Below are 17,808 nucleotides of genomic sequence, written 5' to 3'. Positions count from 1 at the left end.
GGACTTCCTCCACCATTAAAGCTGGAAAATCGCCAGATGACCTATCATGTGTCGGTGCGATGTTAAATCTAAAACAATCTTACACCAACAGCCTGTCTGACCACCGTCTGGCTACTCTTCTGAAGGAGATATTTACATTGAAAGCCTGTTTGACCACCATCTTGCTACTGTCCTGAAGAAGATACTTACACTGACAGCCTGTCTGGCCACTATTTGGCTACTGTCCTGAAGGAGATGCTTACACTGACAGCCTGTCTGACCACTATTTGGCTACTGTCCTGATGGAGATGCTTACACTGACAGCCTGTCTGACCACTATTTGGTTACTGTCCTGAAGGAGATGCTTACACTGACAGCCTGTCTGGCCACTATTTGGCTACTGTCCTGAAGAAGATACTTACACTGACAGCCTGTCTGGCCACTATTTGGCTACTGTCCTGAAGGAGATGCTTACACTGACAGCCTGTCTGACCACTATTTGGCTACTGTCCTGATAGAGATGCTTACACTGACAGCCTGTCTGACCACTATTTGGCTACTGTCCTGAAGGAGATGCTTACACTGACAGCCTGTCTGGCCACCATCTGGCTACTGTCTTGAAGGAGATACTTATACTAACAGCCTGTCTGACCACCATCTGGCTACTGTCTTGAAGGAGATACTTATACTGACAGCCTGTCTGGCCACCATCTGGCTACTGTCCTGAAGAAGATACTTACACTGACAGCCTGTCTGGCCAATATTTGGCTACTGTCCTGATGGAGATGCTTACACTGACAGCCTGTCTGACCACCATTTGGCTGCTGTCCCAAAGAAGATACCATGATAGCCTGTCTGACCACCATCTGGCTAATGTCCTTAGTTTATGATTTATAAAAAGATAATAGCTAAGGGTAGTTTAAGACTTAATTTACCTTGACAGCCTGCCTGATCACCTTCATTTTACTATCCTAAAGGGCATTATTAAAGATTTAAACTTACCTTGACAGCCTGTCTGATCACTATTTGGCTACTGTACTGAAGGGTATGATTTAAGATTGACAGCCTGTCTGATCACAATCAGGCTACTGATCTGAAGGAAATGGAAGGATTAAAGATTTAAACTTACCTTGACAGTCTGTCTGATCAGCTTCAGGCTACTGTACTGAGGGAGATGGTTTACAATAATTATTTAAACTTACCTTGACAGCCTGTCTTATCACTATTTGGATACTGTCCTGAAGAGCAACTTTTACAACTTGTCTGGTACTGTCCATCTGGGCAAGCATTTACAGCATTTGTTTCCAAGTTGAAAAACTGTGCAGGTCCACATGGCACTGTAACACATTATATGCATGAAAATATATGCAGCACAACCAATAAAATCAGCTTGTGTCATACGTGTCTGTGACGTCCATAGAAAAAGGGTAATCATTGCACAAGATCAGTTACCTGGACGTCACAATTACAAATTTAATTATTTACATAATTTGTTTGCTTAATAGGTATATTGTAAACCATACGTCAGGTTTGATTATCTTAAAGAATTAAGTACCTAGTAACATTTACAATAGATATTAACAAGAGCTGTCGAAGGACAGCAACGCATGACTATTCAACAGCCTTGTCAACTGAATGACATCAAAAGTCGAAAAAGCGGCATAATTTAGTAAAAATACAAAACAGCGTTACGGAACCTGTATTATAAGTTCTAATCATCTCATGACAGTGGACAAGTGTGTGAACTTTCAATCCATTCCCATTAGTGGGTACTGAGATAACAGCTTACATATAAGAATTTAACAAAAAAATGCTAAGTTTAAGAAGGGGCATAATTTTGAAAAAAAAACAACAGAGTAGAGCTATGGGATCTGCTTTGTGCATGTTAGATCATGACAGTGAAAAAGTTTGTAAAGTTTCAATACATTCCCATTAGTGAGTAATAAGATACAAGCTTGCATACAAACATTTAACAAAAAATTTCTGAGTCGAAAAAGGGGCATGATTTTGTAAAAAAGTAAAACAGAGTTATTGAACCCATGCAATATAAATCAGTTTATCACAGTACATAAGTGTGTGAAGTTTCAATCCATTCCCGTAAGTGGTTACTGTCATACCAGCTAACATACAAAACCTTAACCAAACATTTCTGTGTCAAAAAAGTGGCATAGGTAATTTTACAAAAAAGCAAAATAGAGTTATGGAACCTGTGCAGTGTAAATCTGTTTATCACAGTGAATAGGTGTGTGACGTTTCAATCTATTCCCACAAGTGGTTACTGAGACACCAGCTTACATACAAAACCTTAACCAAATCGGGACGCCGATGCCAACACCGACGTGGACGCCAACGCACAGGCAATTCCAACAGCTCTACTATTTTATGAACAGTCGAGCTAAAAACTATAAATTACAGTTATAGGTACAGCAGATATTTTTCACCTGACAAACACATAGTTTCCTACACAACATGTGTGTTCCACTCTTAAGCACACCAATCTATCGGACTGGTATTTTTATTCAAACAGTTATTATTACGGACTGGTATTTTCAATCAGTAATTAATATAAATTTCCATGCAAAAGACACTTTTATCTATTAATCACACAGTATTCTATGCCATAAGAACTTTTATCAATCAATAAAATAGTACTCAATGTAAGAACAAAGTATCTTATGTGACAGGTATGTTTGTCTATCAACTACACAGTATCCTATGTAACTTTTTTTTTTTCATCTATCAATCATAAAATTATTCTATGCCACAATCATTTTGTCTGTCAATAGCACAGTTTTCTAAGCACCTGGTATTTTCAACAATCAATTACCCAGTATCCTATGCAAAGGTTTTTTTTTTCATCGATCAATCAATCAATTACCCAGTATCCTATGCAACAGGTTTTTTTTTCATCTATCAATCAATCAATCACATAATATCCTATACAACAGTTATTTTCATATATCTATCAATTACACAGTTTCCTTTGCAATAGTTTTTTTTCATCTATCAATCACACATTGCTCTATGCAACAATTATTTTCATCAGATTCTGTCAATTACACAGTATCATATGCATTAGTTATACTTACAGCAGATATCATCAACCAAGCTGTAACCTACAGTTGAGCAGCTAAGTGCCCCAGTCCCTGATATGACTGAATCTTCCTTCACAGTCAGATCGTAGCTTTGACCAGCTGCTGTACAAAACAAAGCGCTTCCAGTGACATCAAACACATTGTTTGTGGTATTAACAATTTTTTCGATACAGCCTTCACTTTCAGACACACTAACAGATGATAATAATTTGAGATCTAAAGTTGTTTCAAACTGAAAATAAAGAAAATTATTCTAATAAAGACATTATCCTAAATTTTAAATATCCAATATGGCTACTGCAGTATTCTGCTGTGTATCAAAAGAAAACAAGAGGACAATGATGGTCCTGAATCGCTCACCTGTCTCCACATGACCCAGTTTTGAACCGAGAATGACGTCGTTTTCTCTAATATTTGACCCAGTTTTGAACTTGACCTAGATATCATCAAGATAAAAATTCTGACCAATTTTCATGAAGATCCATTGAAAGTATGGCCTCTAGAGAGGTCACAAGGTTTTTCTATTATTTGACCTAAAAACCTAGTTTTTGAAGGCACGTGACCCAGTTCTGATCTTGACATAGATATTATCAAGATGAACATTCTCACCAATTTTCATGGAGATCTCATTAAAAGTATGGCCTCTAGAGAGGTCACAAGGTTTTTCTATTTTAATACCTACTGACCTAGTTTTCACCGCACGTGACCAAGTTTCAAACTTTATCTAGATATCATCAAGATGGACATTCAGATCAATTTTCATGAAGATCCATTGAAAATTATGGCCTCTAGGGAGGTCAAAATGTTTTTATATTTTTAGACCTACTGACCTAGTTTTTGACCGCAGTTGACCCAGTTTCAACCTTGACCTAGATATCAACAAGATAAACATTCAAATCAACTTTCATACAGATCCCTTGAAAAATATGGCCTCAAGAGAGGTCACAAGGTTTTTTATTATTTGACCTACTGACTTAATTTTTTGTTTTATTGTTTGACCTACTGACCTAATTTTTAAAAAAAACATGACCCAGTTTCGGACTTGACCTAGATATCATCAAAGTAAACATTCTTTCCAATTTTTTTGAAGATCCATTGAAAAATATGGCCTCTAGAGAGGTCAAAAGGTTTTTCTATTTTTAGAACGCACATAACCCAGTTTCAAACGTGACCTAGATATCATCAAGATAAACATTCTGACCAACTTTCATAATGATCCCATGAAAAATGTGACCTCTAGAGTGGTCACAAGCAAACGGACACACGCACGGACGATGGATGCCACTCGATCACAAAGCTCACCTTGTCACTTTTTGACAGGTGAGCTAACAAGAGCTGTCGAAGGACAGCAATGCTCGACTATTCAACAGCCTTGTCAGTTGAATGAAAATAAAAGTCGTAAAAGGTGAATAAGTTTGTAAAATTGCAAAACAGGGCTATGAGACCAGTACAATACATATCATTTCATGACAATGGACAACTGTGTGAAGTTTCAATCCATTTCCATTAGTAGGTACTAAGATACCAGCTTACATACAAAAACTTAACCAAAAACTGCTAAGTCAAAAAAAGGGGCATAATTTTGTAAATATGCAAAGTAGAGTTATGTAAACTGTGCATTACATGTCAGATTATGACAGTGAACAAGTGTGTGAAGTTTCAAACCATTCCTATTAGTGGGTACTGAGATACCAGCCTACATACAAAAACTTCACCAAAACCTGTGTATTACATGTAGATCATGACAGTGAACAAGTATGTTAAGTTTCAATCCATTCCCATTAGTGGGTATTGAGATACCAGCTTACATTACATATAAAACCTTTACCAAAACATTTTGAAGCATAATTTTGTAAAAAAGCAAAATAGAGTTATGGAACCTGTGCAATGCAAGTCAGTTTATCACAGTGAATAAGTGTGGGAAGTTTCAATACATTCCCCTAAGTGGTTAGTGAGTACAAAAACTTAACCAAATCGGGTTGCCGACACCGACGCACGAAGGAGTCCAATAGCTCTACCTATTCTTTGGAGAGCTTAGCTAATATTGTACAACACACACGTATATTTTTCAACAAGATAAGTGGTACAATGTATATTACACATTTGCCTGTGCACACAGTGGATCACAATGTTAATAATAAATTATCAACTTTCCAGGAGAGATAACCAAATAACATCTGTATGTCACCTGAAGAGTTCTACATGTTTGTTAACTGTTCAGATAAGATCTTACCTAACTGTTCTACTTTTAACTTCTGTCCCAATTCAGGTACAGTTGAAACTCGATATCTCAAATTCGTTTAACTAAAAATTCCAGCTATCTCAAAGACTTTTTTTCAAGTCCCATCCCGAAAACACGTGCATAAAATATCATTTTAAGTCTAAACGAGATAATGAGTTTCAGCTGTATTTACCTAACTATAGATTTCTGCATTTAACTTATGTTCCAATTATGGTATTTAAATTACTATAGAATTTTGCTTTAACTTAAATGCCAATTAAGGTGCTTTAACTTATCTTCAAATTAAGGTATTTACATAACTGTAGATTTCTGCTTTTAACTTCTGGTCCAATAGCTCTACCTATTCTTTGGATAGCCCAGCTAATAATGTATAACACACATGTATATTTTTCAACAAGATATGCGGTATAATGTATATTACACATTTGCCTGTACACACAGTGGATCACAATGTTAATAATAGATAATCAACTTTCCAGGAGAGATAATAAAATAACCTCTGTAGGTCATTCCCACCTGAAGAGTTCTACATGTTTGTTAACCATTCAAATAAGATCTTTCCTAACTGTTCTACTTTTAACTTCTGTCCCAATTCAGGTATTTACCTAACTATAGATTTCTGCATTTAACTTATGTTCCAATTATGGTATTTAACTTACTATAGAATTTTGCTTTAACTTAAATGCCAATTAAGGTGCTTTAACTTATCTTCAAAAGGTATTTACATAACTGTAAATTTCTGCTTTTAACTTCTGTCCCAATTCATGTATAGTTGAAACTCGATATCTCTAACTCGTTTAACTCAAAATTCCAGCTATCTCGAAGATTTTTTTTCAAGTCCCATCCCTAAAATACGTACATAAAATATTATTTTAAGTCTGGTTCAAGATACCCCGTTTCAACTGTTATTACCTCACTATAGATTTTTGCACTTAACTTAAGTCTCAATTATGGTATTTAGCTTACTATAGAATTTTGCTTTAATTTAAGTGCCAATTAAGGTGTTTGCATGACTGTAGAATTTTGCTTTTTAACTTGTGTCTCAATTAAGGTGTTTACCTGACTGTAGAAGTAAGCTTTAACTTATCTTCAAATTAAGGTATTACATAACTGTAGATTTCTGCTTTGAACTTATGTGGCAATTAATTTAACTGAATGTAGAATCTTACTTTAACTCGCGTCCAAATTAAGGTATTTACCTGACTGTAGAACTGTGCTTTAACTTACGTCCAAATTTAGGTATTTACATAACTGTAGATTTCTGCATTTAACTTCTGTCCCAAACTAAGTGTTTACCTGACAGTAAAATTTTGCTTTAATTTATATTCAAATTAAGGTATTTACCATAGATACCCATGTATAATGCGCAGTTTTTTTACCATCGGGACCACCCCCGAATTGTGGGTGCGCATAATAAACAGGTATAGACAACTTCAAAACAGGTTTTTTTACCGAGGTTTACCATTTTAATAAAGGGAAACTACTCCCCGCGCTTACTTTCACCGCTAAAATCTAAGACTGCCGTTACGTTCCGTAAAAGATCGAATGTTTTATTTCCTTTCAAACAAAATTAATTTCATATATTAATATTTTGATGAAAGAAATGTTAATAAATCACAAAAATTATGATACTAATTAAAGATCAAGAATTATCTTTAACCAAGATCAAACTGTGAACAACAAAACTGACACGAGGTGACACGTTACTTGCCGGTAATTACTGGCTACTTGATTGTGATAAAAAGACTATCACACCTTTCGTTTTGAATTGAGAAGCTCGTGTCATTTTGAATAATACCATTCCGAAATATTGAATCGGCTTCTATTTATTTACAAATATAATAGTATTTTACTGGTTTTATTTTCGATAAAAGAAAAATCGATAGTACCGCGAGACCGATGCTGCCTTCCGCCACGGAGATAAAATTTATTACCGGTGTCGATGTAAACTCTACTTTCGGTTTTCATCCTCCTCAAAATTGACCAAAATGTTTTTTTACAGGATTTAGGGCTAAAATCGGGGGTATGCATTATACACAGGTGCACATTATACATGGGAATCTACGGTACCTAACTAGATATTTGCTTTAACTTATGTCCCAATTAATGCATTTACCTGACTGTAGAATTTTGCTTAAACTCAAGTCCCAAGTCAAATGTTTACCCAACTAAAGAATTTTGTTTTAACTTTAGTCCCATTTAAGGTGTTTGCCTAACTGTAGATTTCCACTTAATGTCCAAAAAAAGGAGATACCTAACAAGAGAGTTCTGTGTTTTTTAGCATATTTGGCAGTTTCTTTCAAATCAGCAGATTTTTATGATCTACCTGGTACTGAAACTACATTTAAGTGTCAGGTTTTAACAAGAGCTTGTAGAACACGAAATGCCCCCTTGATACATTCAGTAACTGCAAAATGAACAAAAATTATTCGGTCACTGTGCACTGGACATTTGACGTACTGACCTAAAATCAATAATTATAAAATTTCTACTGTTCTGCATCAATGTGACCTTGACCTTTGACTTACTGACCTCAAAATCAATAGGGATCACCTGCTGGTCATGATCAACCTCACTAGTAAGTTTCGTGATCCTAGGCCCAAGCATTCTAAAGTTATCGTCTTGAAATGGTTTAACTGTTCACGATCACTGTGACCTTGATCTTTGACCTCAAAATCAATAGGGGTCATCTGCTGGTCATGATGAACCTCCTTATCAAGTTTCTGTGACCTTGACCTTTGACCTCAAAGTCAAAAAGAGTCATCTGCCTGTTATGACCAACCTCCCTGTTAGGTTTGATGACCTTAAGTCCAAGCTTTCTTGAGTAATCATCCAGAAACAGTTTAACTATTCCTGGTCACTGTGACCTTGGCTTTTGACCTATTGACCTTAAAATCAATAGGGGTAATTTGACGGACAGGCCAACCTCCCTATAAACTTTTATGATCCTAGACTCAAGCGTTCTTAATAATCATCCGGAAACCGTTTAAAATTTTCCAGGTCACTTTGACCTTGACCCTTGATCAACTAATCTCAAAATAATTAGGGGCCACTGCTGGTCATGACCAACCTTCCTATCAACTTTGATGATCCTAGGCCCAAGCAATCTTGAGTTACCATCCGGAAACCGTTTAACTGTTCCAGGTTACTGTGACCTTGACCTCTGACCTACTAATCTCAAAATCAATAGGTTTCATCTGCTGGTCATGACCAAACTTCTTATCAACTTTCATGACCCTAGGTCCAAGAGTTCTTGAGTTATCATCCGGAACCATTTAACTGTTCTGTGTCATTGTGACCTTGACCTTTCTTGAGTTAACGTCCGGAAACGGATTGCTCTACATACCGACTGCGGGTACTTACACAAGTTTCTATAGAACATATAGAATGTTGCTTACATGCGACTGATCACATTTAAAGCACTACATAGAAAAATGTCATGACAATAGGTACTAAAGGTAAACTGCTTTCAAATCAGCGTTATATAAATGACATGTGATTCTGTCTTTGCGACAAGTGCAGACCAAGATATGTGCAGGCTGATCATGCTCTGCACTGTTCACTCTTCAATCAGTAAATTTTCATTGAACACCCCTTTGAACTAGAGCTGCTTTTGAGAAAAGCGCATGTCTCTCACAACTGCCTAATCATTTATTGATTCAAAGTGGTTTGGGTGAATGGTTCCTATAGTGATTCAAAGTGGTTTGGGTGAGTAGTTCCTATAGTGATTCAAAGTGGTTTGGGGGTTTGGGTGAATGGTTCCGATCAGTAATTTTGGGTGGTTTGGGTGAATGGTTCTGATCAGTAATTCAAAGGCCATAATTCAAAAGTGCCTCGGCCGATTTGACTAGTTATCTAACTTGGCCCAGGAATTTTTGGCAAACACATTTTGTTTAAGTTTGGTGAAGATCGGATGAGAAATGTTCAACTTATATTGTGGGCAAGCTTTGTGACAGACACACACACAAACATACACACACAGACACACAGACACACACACACACATATACACAGGAGTAAATCATTATGTCTCCCACACTACTGTGTGATGGAGACATATTAAATTTTACTGCCCAAACTGAATGATGAACCAGTCCATTTTAGAACTTTAACAGGGCAAAGGTTAAATATGAATACCTCCCTGTGTATTCAACAAAATGGCAGGATAATTGCCATGGTCTTCTTTCTTAATTAAGCATTCTTTAAGGTAGTTTAGAAAAACATGTTCTAATGCTCATGATATCACAAAGAAAGTTCATTTCAGATATCTCAATGAGGGTCTTATCTCCATATCATATATCTCAATGAAGGTTCACATATCTCAATGAAGGTCATACCTTTATTTCAGATACCTCACTGAGTTCTAACCTTCATATTAGATATCTCATTGAAGATAATAAACCTCTATCTCCTGTATCTTCCATGAAGGACATACCTCTATTTGATATCTGAATGAAAGTCATATCTTTATCTCAAATATATCACTGCAGGCAATGTCTTTATTTCAGCTCTCTTCATAAGTTTTTGAATGAAGAATTTATTGTGAAATCACCTACAGCCATAAGGGCTAATTTTCATGGACTTGCATAAACCAACAGAACGAAATACCAATGAACAAGTAAAAGTCCCATTAACTTCATAAAATTTGAAATAAATAAATACATATACCCAAATAACAGCTTTTTTGGCCGAAACCGTAAAGTTTAATGATTTCACACTATCTCAATAAGGTTTATACCTCTGTCTTACATATCTCAATGAGAGTCATATCTTCATCTCTGATATTTCAGTAAGTTGTAATACACTTGAAATTTCTCTGAGGAATCATACCTCTTTCTGTGGAATCACCATGAGATTGATAAATCACAAATGAGCCGCGCCATAAGAAAACCAACATAGTGGCTTTGCGACCAGCATGGATCCAGACCAGCCTGCGCATCCGCGCAGTCTGGTCAGGATCCATGCTGTTCGCTTTCAAGGTCTATTGCAATTAGAGAAACTGTCAGCGAACAGCATGGATCCTGACCAGACTGCGCGGATGCTGGTCGCAAAGCCACTATGTTGGTTTTCTCATGACACGGCTAAAATATCTCAGGAGAGGGGTAATATCCCTAGATACCTAAATAAGTATCATATCTCAGTCTCAATCTCAGATACCTCAGAGGGTCTTACCAATCGTACCTAGGGTATACCTTTATCTCAAATATCTGAATGAGGGTATTACCTCTATCTTTAATATCTAAATGAGGATCATACCTCTGCTGAGAGTCGTACCTCTGTCTAAGATATCTTAATGAGGGTCATACCTCAAAAAAGTTTCCTCCTTTTTCAGCTGTGTTTACTGAGACATCCCACTGCTGGTTGCAAAGGCTTAAAATGTTTTGTTCAAAGGTAGGTATATTAATTGTTAAAGAGTTTCCGTACTCATTCAAACAATCACCGGAAATGTACTCATAGGTATGTATCAAGTCCACAGAAACTATATACTCTGGGTTCTCTTTCACTGAAAATAGACAAAGTAATATTTCGTGACTAAATTGTAAATTGGGTAATACAAAAAAGAACTGGAAGGTCTAAGCTGTTTTTTGAGGATGACCTTCACCTTTTGTCTTAGCTTGTCAGCAAGTTTAGTAAATGTTCATGACTCTAATTTTAAAACTTTTCATATATCTTTAATACTGGTGATCCCTGGATGAAGTCAAGCAAAACATTTTGATTAAATTATTGAAAAGTCCAAGTGGGGATGTTTCTGTTCAAATTTGGTGAATATCTGTACAGCCATTAATGAGTAAAATTGGTTTCAACTTTTTTTCTATCTTTAGTTGTAGCACCCACAAAAATGCATTCAAGCTTAACAGTAAATTAAAATTTGAAACGTGAAATCCTGAACTAGAAATCTGCTGTTATCACACAAAAAGGCGAGTTTTGTAAGTGATTGCACAGTGACGATACACATATTAGTCTGCCAATATCTTGGGAAAATGTGACTTCTGATGGCATTTTTTGTTAATGCTCGTATATTAGTATAAAACTGTTCCTTAGGATCGAACATGAAATTTAAAAGGGGCTGTCGCCTTCTAGGGTTCCTCATTACAGTACAATGGGGTCAAAGGTCAAATAAGTGCATTTACAAATAAACTGTGCTGCTGTGCACTTAAATATTGTGTCTCAACGCCCTTTAGTATTTTGTAAATAAAACTGATGATAATATATACAATATATATATATATATATATATATATATATATATATATATATATATATATATATATATATATATATATGATTGAAATCTGTCATTTGATATCTAAATGACGAATTTGAAAACACAATTAACAATAAATGGTTCTGTTACAGCATCATACATAATATGTGATAGGTGACTAATTTTATCAAGAAAAGACAAATATTAACAGTTGATATGCATCATCAAAGGTGGGGATCTAACCTATAATATATATATATATATATATATATATATATATATATATATATATATATATATATATATTATATATATATATATATATATATATATATATATATATATTATTAAGAATAATATATATCTGGGAAAAGTGGCATACGATGACAAAGTGTGTTTTACTTGACATGTTTGCTAATGTGGATTAACTAGAGAAATATTTTTGGAACTGTCGTATCCAAGGGTTATTTCTATGTAATTTCAAGGTCACAGACATGTCAAGGTCAAAACTGATCTTTTAAAAATGACTTCGGGATCATTGATTTCAACTCATTTAGATTTGAAGATTGAATACTGCTTAAGCCGGTGATAGGGGGCGTGGGCAGTGTTGCATTTTCCATTACAGCTCGTGAACAGACTCAATCAAACCGAGTCTGCAATTTTCACTGTTTGCCTTGTTCTCGATGCTTCCGAGGGATCTACTTTTCAGATTTTATTTACTTCACAACAGCGGGTGTTAAGTGCTGTGTGGCGGCCGTAAAAAGTCGCCCCGACTTCATCTCAGTGTTGTTATATTTTCTGGTCCTTCGGGATCATTGATTTCAACTCATTTAGATTTGAAGATTGAATACTGCTTAAGCCGGTGCTAGGGGGCGTGGGCAGTATTGCATTTTCCATTACTGCTCATGAACAGACTCAATCAAACCGAGTCTGCAATTTTCACTGTTTGCTTTGTTCTCGATGCTTCCGAGGGATCTACTTTTCAGATTTTATTCTAAGTTATTAAAGGTAGCAAAATGGCACGTATATTAACAATATACTCAACAACTTTTCTAATTCTACACCTGCTTTTTCCCTTTATCGCCAAATTTTGACAGATTTGAATGAATGTTTTACACAATGTTAAATGATTATTTTATTACAATATAATATAAAAACGATCATAGCCTGGTGTAAATCCATTTAACTGTAAGGGTAACAATAAGGTAACCCTTAAATTAAAAGTCACATAATTAGTATTTCCAACTCACAGTAGTACACTTTGATCCTATTAATTCAATGAAGTTAAAAGTATCATATTCTGAATGTTCAGCTCTTATTAGTTATAATAGAACATCGGTTAATATTTTCAATATGAACATGTTATTTTTACCAGGTTTGTGACGTCATTAATGACACCACATTAATGACAAATTGTTTAATCCCGCAGATGGCAGTACTTGCCCCATACAGACAAGCACCAAGTTGCATTCATTCTGTGACATTTTTTATGGGGGCGGGGTATCTTATTTGAACTATAATGGCACAACGAATGTACGCACAATTGATATATTGTTATGTTTATTTAACTGAACTGTCATTAAACAGTGTGTCCAATTTTCATTCAAATCTGTCAAAATTTGGCAGAGATAAAAACAAAAGTCTGTGGAGTTAGAAAAATTATGATTATAAAATGACACTGTAAAAGCATTTCTTGCATTTCAGGCTGCAATAAAATTTGAATTTAAGCTTTGAACTGACTATAAAAAAAGAATATTTACATATTGTACACCTTTTGAGAAATGTGTATGAGATAGAAAATATGATAGGTTTTGAGGAAGAAGACTACAGTGGAAAATGAATAACATATAAATGTATAAAATATTCACGTAAATAGTTAAAACTACTTTACTGTCATGTATACAAACAAGTATGTTTAGCTCAATCAGTAGAGCGCAGATCTAAGGTTCGCGGGGTCGTGAGTTCGATCCCCGGGAGAGGTGAATGTTCTCCATGACGATTTGACAATAGACATTGTCAGAATTAATTTCGGCAGTTACTTGCGGGGAAAAGGCTACTACTTGTAGAGACTCCAGAACACTGATTAGGTTAATTGACCGCAGTTAAATGACTGAAATACTGTTGAAAGTAACATATATAATATTATATGGAATCTTCTCCAGCCCCTAAAGAAATGATTTCAAATCTGGTGATGTTTAACATTTATGTTAATTTGTCCACGCGGTGATGGTTAAATAGGACCATTTTAGAAGAATAACTGAAATATTGGTCACAACATAGGTTTACACAGTACATGTACGGTAATTAACTAAACAGAACAGATATGTAGTATTTCAACTAGTTAATCTATACACTATTCCTTTAATATGCTGTAATATAGTTATTTGTTTTACTATCGGTCAGGCATTTATCATCATATTTTATGTATTTGCAATTAAGTAGCACATTTCAAGAACTAGATTTTCTATCACCGAAGCTCTGAATGCGATATCTGCATCATTTCATTCTGAAAATTCAGCACGCTATTTCTGTTTCGATCCTTTTGATCTCTGGCTTTGCTTCTACACTCTCACTTCCTGTTCAAAACAAAGTTGAAAACGAATCAGATTGTAACAATTTACAGATCTGACACTTGGTTTCAGACAGGATGTCGTTGATAACATTGTGAAAACAAAGCTTGTGTCTTGACACTGAAACATTAGTCATTCAGATATTTTACAAATAAAAATGTAAAAATAAAGATATAAAAACATCAGAAGGTTGCTCTAGAATTTTTATAATAGAAACATTAAGGCTCATTCACTGAAATATCGAAGTTATACCTTCCGATATTTTCATGATTACTGACAGATGATGGCTCAGCTAATCAAAATGATGATATATGGTGGTTCGATAGTTACCAAGAGATATACAATGCGTAAAAATAACTTCCTGCAGGGTGAGAAGAGCATGAAGAAGAGATTTGAAAATCAAAACGATGGATTTATAACGAACAAATAATGCCGATTGAATAAGTCAGGCTAAGACATCTATAGCTTGTGAAGTGTTTTGGGGTTTATTCATTTTTTATATAAGGGTAAGAAGTTATTTCTATATAAGGGTAGTTCATTCTAACATTCCGCACTGAATTTAATTGACAATTTATTTAATTTTACATGTTTAAGGCTACAATAGCGTTAGCTCACATTTGTTTATTTTTTAACATCAGTAGATTCCTTCGTAATACATTGGTAAGTTTTCTCTACCCGGTTCTATCAACAATCAATCACACGGAAATCTAAAGGTGTTGTAACAGGAAAACAAACATGCTTTGCCCCTATATTCACAGTCATAATGATCATACTAATAACATTCGATATACTGTCAAATTCACAGACAATTATTAAAAAAAAAACAAAGACAAATATCAAACAGGGAATGCCACGTACCAAAATCGCAGCCTCCCCAAAACGAAACCTACAGCACGCAGACGTGCACACCACAAACACACACACACACATACACGCGCACACACGCCTTTTGAAATTATGACATCTAAAGAACCGACATGAACAAATATTTACAAAATTGTAGATATTGAAAACACTTGAAGAGCGGTTACCAGTTCTTATAATAGCCTAATGTTAATGTTCAAAGAAATAATTTTTTAGCTGATTCAAAAATATGAAAATGACCATTTTCATACTGATGGAATAAAAAAATAACAAACAAAAAAAAAATACCAAAAAACAACATTTGCGGTTATCTAATATTTATATTTACGCTTTGATATCGCTTGACTTGTATACATAGGTAGTATTTCTAAACGCCCATACATTCATGAAATTGCTACAACACATGCATAAACCACTGGAAGAGAGTATTGATTGACCGCATAGACCATTTTAGATATTGCTTGAGAGAATTTGCACATTTCATACTATCTCATAAATAGACTTAATCAAACCGAGTTTGCTATTTTTACGTCCTTGAGTTCTATGCTTCCGAAGAAATCTTCCAACAGTTAGTACAGTCAAACTATGTTCGCTAGAGCTCAACGGGACAAGCAAAATGTGTTCCAGATATCAATAGTACAAGCCAACGTTAAGTATACATTATAAAGAACTGACACTGAGTTCGAGCAAAAAGTAGTAACTGGATAATCCGAATTCGAGCAAACGAAGTCTGACTGTACTAGTCTATATGAAATACGCGCCATAGATTTTTCTACCTGTACTGTTCATACAGACAATCATACAGGTAACCAACCAGCCATTTTAGAAATTGTTAGCCTGAGAACGGAAATTTAAGAAACATGAGAAAGATAACTTCCAGAAATTAACAAAATATCAGAGCGTACGAAAAGTTAAGCTCATTCTATAGAAATAACTTGAATCGTTTTGAATGTTGCCAGTCTCAAATGCAATAAATCTGTTTGAAGTAATTTATTTTACTTATCAGATTCGTAACTATTACCGAAAAATAACAAGTTTGTATTAGAATGTAGCAAAAATGGCGAAAATCTGAAGTTTATAACAAAAAAACACTTATTGACCTATGACCTTGTGCTGTGACCTTTCTATGACCCTTAGAAGGTGACAGCCCCCCTGAGAAGTTTCCAATATTTATAAAGTTAACAATGAACATGGCTGTCGGGCATTAACAAAAAATGCCATCAAAGGCAATTTCTAGGCCTCTTTTTTGGATATATAGGCAGACTATATACTGGATTTATGGAGTGGAAAAAAATGTAAATTATCTATTCCAAATTTAACAAATAAATGATACATACAGGTCTTGTTGTGGTAAAACTTTGCACCAAGTTATATAAATATGCTTAGGTTACTGTGACCTTGACCTTTGAAGGCTGTAGCTACAAAAATAAGAAAGTAGGTCACTAAGTAAAGATCAAGGTCAAAGTTCATTTCGGTACACAAAACTATGCACGTGGTCCAAATTTGAAGCCTGTAACTTCAGAAATGTGACAGTAGGTCACTAGATCAATGTCAAAGTCAAAGTTGATTTCGGTACACAAATCTATGATTGTGGTCCAAATTTGAAGGCTGTAGCTACAGAATTGTGAAGGTCACAATGTCACTAGGTCAAGATCAAGGTCAACTCATATCAAGGTTCATCTAGCCACTCAGATCTATACATGTGGTCCAAATCTGAATCTTGTAGGATATGGACAAAAATGTTTTTAAAGTTTTTCCTTATATAAGTCTATATAAACCGGAGCGGGGCCATATTTGACACTAGGGGATAATTTGAACAAACTTCGTAAAGAACCACCAGATCACACTTTTCTTATGCAATCACTTATACATACATGCACATTCTGTTACGGTCAGTACTTTCATTCGAACATACATATCTTCTCAACTGTTGCCTCTACTCCTCATAATCTCTGGAAATGTACACCCATATCCAGGACCCAATAGTACAATTTCATCAGACAACTCATCCTTATCCGCATACAGTGAAATATTGCAAAGTGGTCTTGCTGTTATGCAGCCCGCCCGCTTAGCTCAGTAGGGAGAGCATTGGTCTACAGATCGCGGGGTCGCGAGTTCGATCCCCGGGCGGGTCGTATGTTCTCCGTGACGATTTGATAAAAGACATTGTGTCTAAAATCATTCGTCCTCCACCTCTGATAATTCATGTGGGGAAGTTGGCAGTTACTTGCGGAGAACAGGTTTGTACTGGTACAGAATCCAGGAACACTGGTTAGGTTAACTGCCCGCCGTTACATGACTGAAATACTGTTGAAAAACGGCGTTAAACCCAAAAAAAAACAAAAAACAAAACTTGCTGTTATGCATCTAAATATTTAAAGTCTCAAGCCTAAAATTGACACTTTAGAAATAGAAGCTCAGCCTTATGATGTTCTTATCTTCACAGAATCCTGGCTATCTCCTGCAATATAAAATGACGATCTTCTCATACCTAACTTTCAAACACCGTTTCGCTGTGATCGTAATGATCGCATAGGTGGAGGAGTCACTATCTACATTCGAGATGGCCTTCTCGCCAAACATCGTGACGACCTTTCTGTTGCTGGAATAGAGGCTCTCTGGCTTGAAATAAATTTCAGACATCGTGTCATCCTTGTAGGAGGCATCTATCGTCCTCCGGATTCAAATAATCAGCAATGGCTTCTTCTCGAACAGTCTATAGACCAAGCTTTTAACCAACCTTGTGACAATATCCTAGTTGCTGGTGACTTTAACATCAATATCCTAAACACTCAGACAAACAAGATATCAAATCTAATTTCCTCTTTACAGGCAGAACAACTAATTTCATCA

At 35.5% G+C, this 17,808-nt stretch overlaps 1 protein-coding gene across 8 annotated transcripts in view; it reads right to left on the bottom strand.

Annotated features, from left to right (window-relative positions):
- LOC123562448 (sushi, von Willebrand factor type A, EGF and pentraxin domain-containing protein 1-like) overlaps positions 1-17,808 on the bottom strand; it is a 447,821-nt gene that overhangs the window by 324,207 nt on the left and 105,806 nt on the right. The window lies entirely within an intron of this gene.

This window comes from Mercenaria mercenaria, chromosome 2 (assembly GCF_021730395.1).
Source record: "Mercenaria mercenaria strain notata chromosome 2, MADL_Memer_1, whole genome shotgun sequence".
Lineage (NCBI taxonomy): Eukaryota > Metazoa > Mollusca > Bivalvia > Venerida > Veneridae > Mercenaria > Mercenaria mercenaria.
This window is presented reverse-complemented; position numbering and strand designations above follow the sequence as displayed.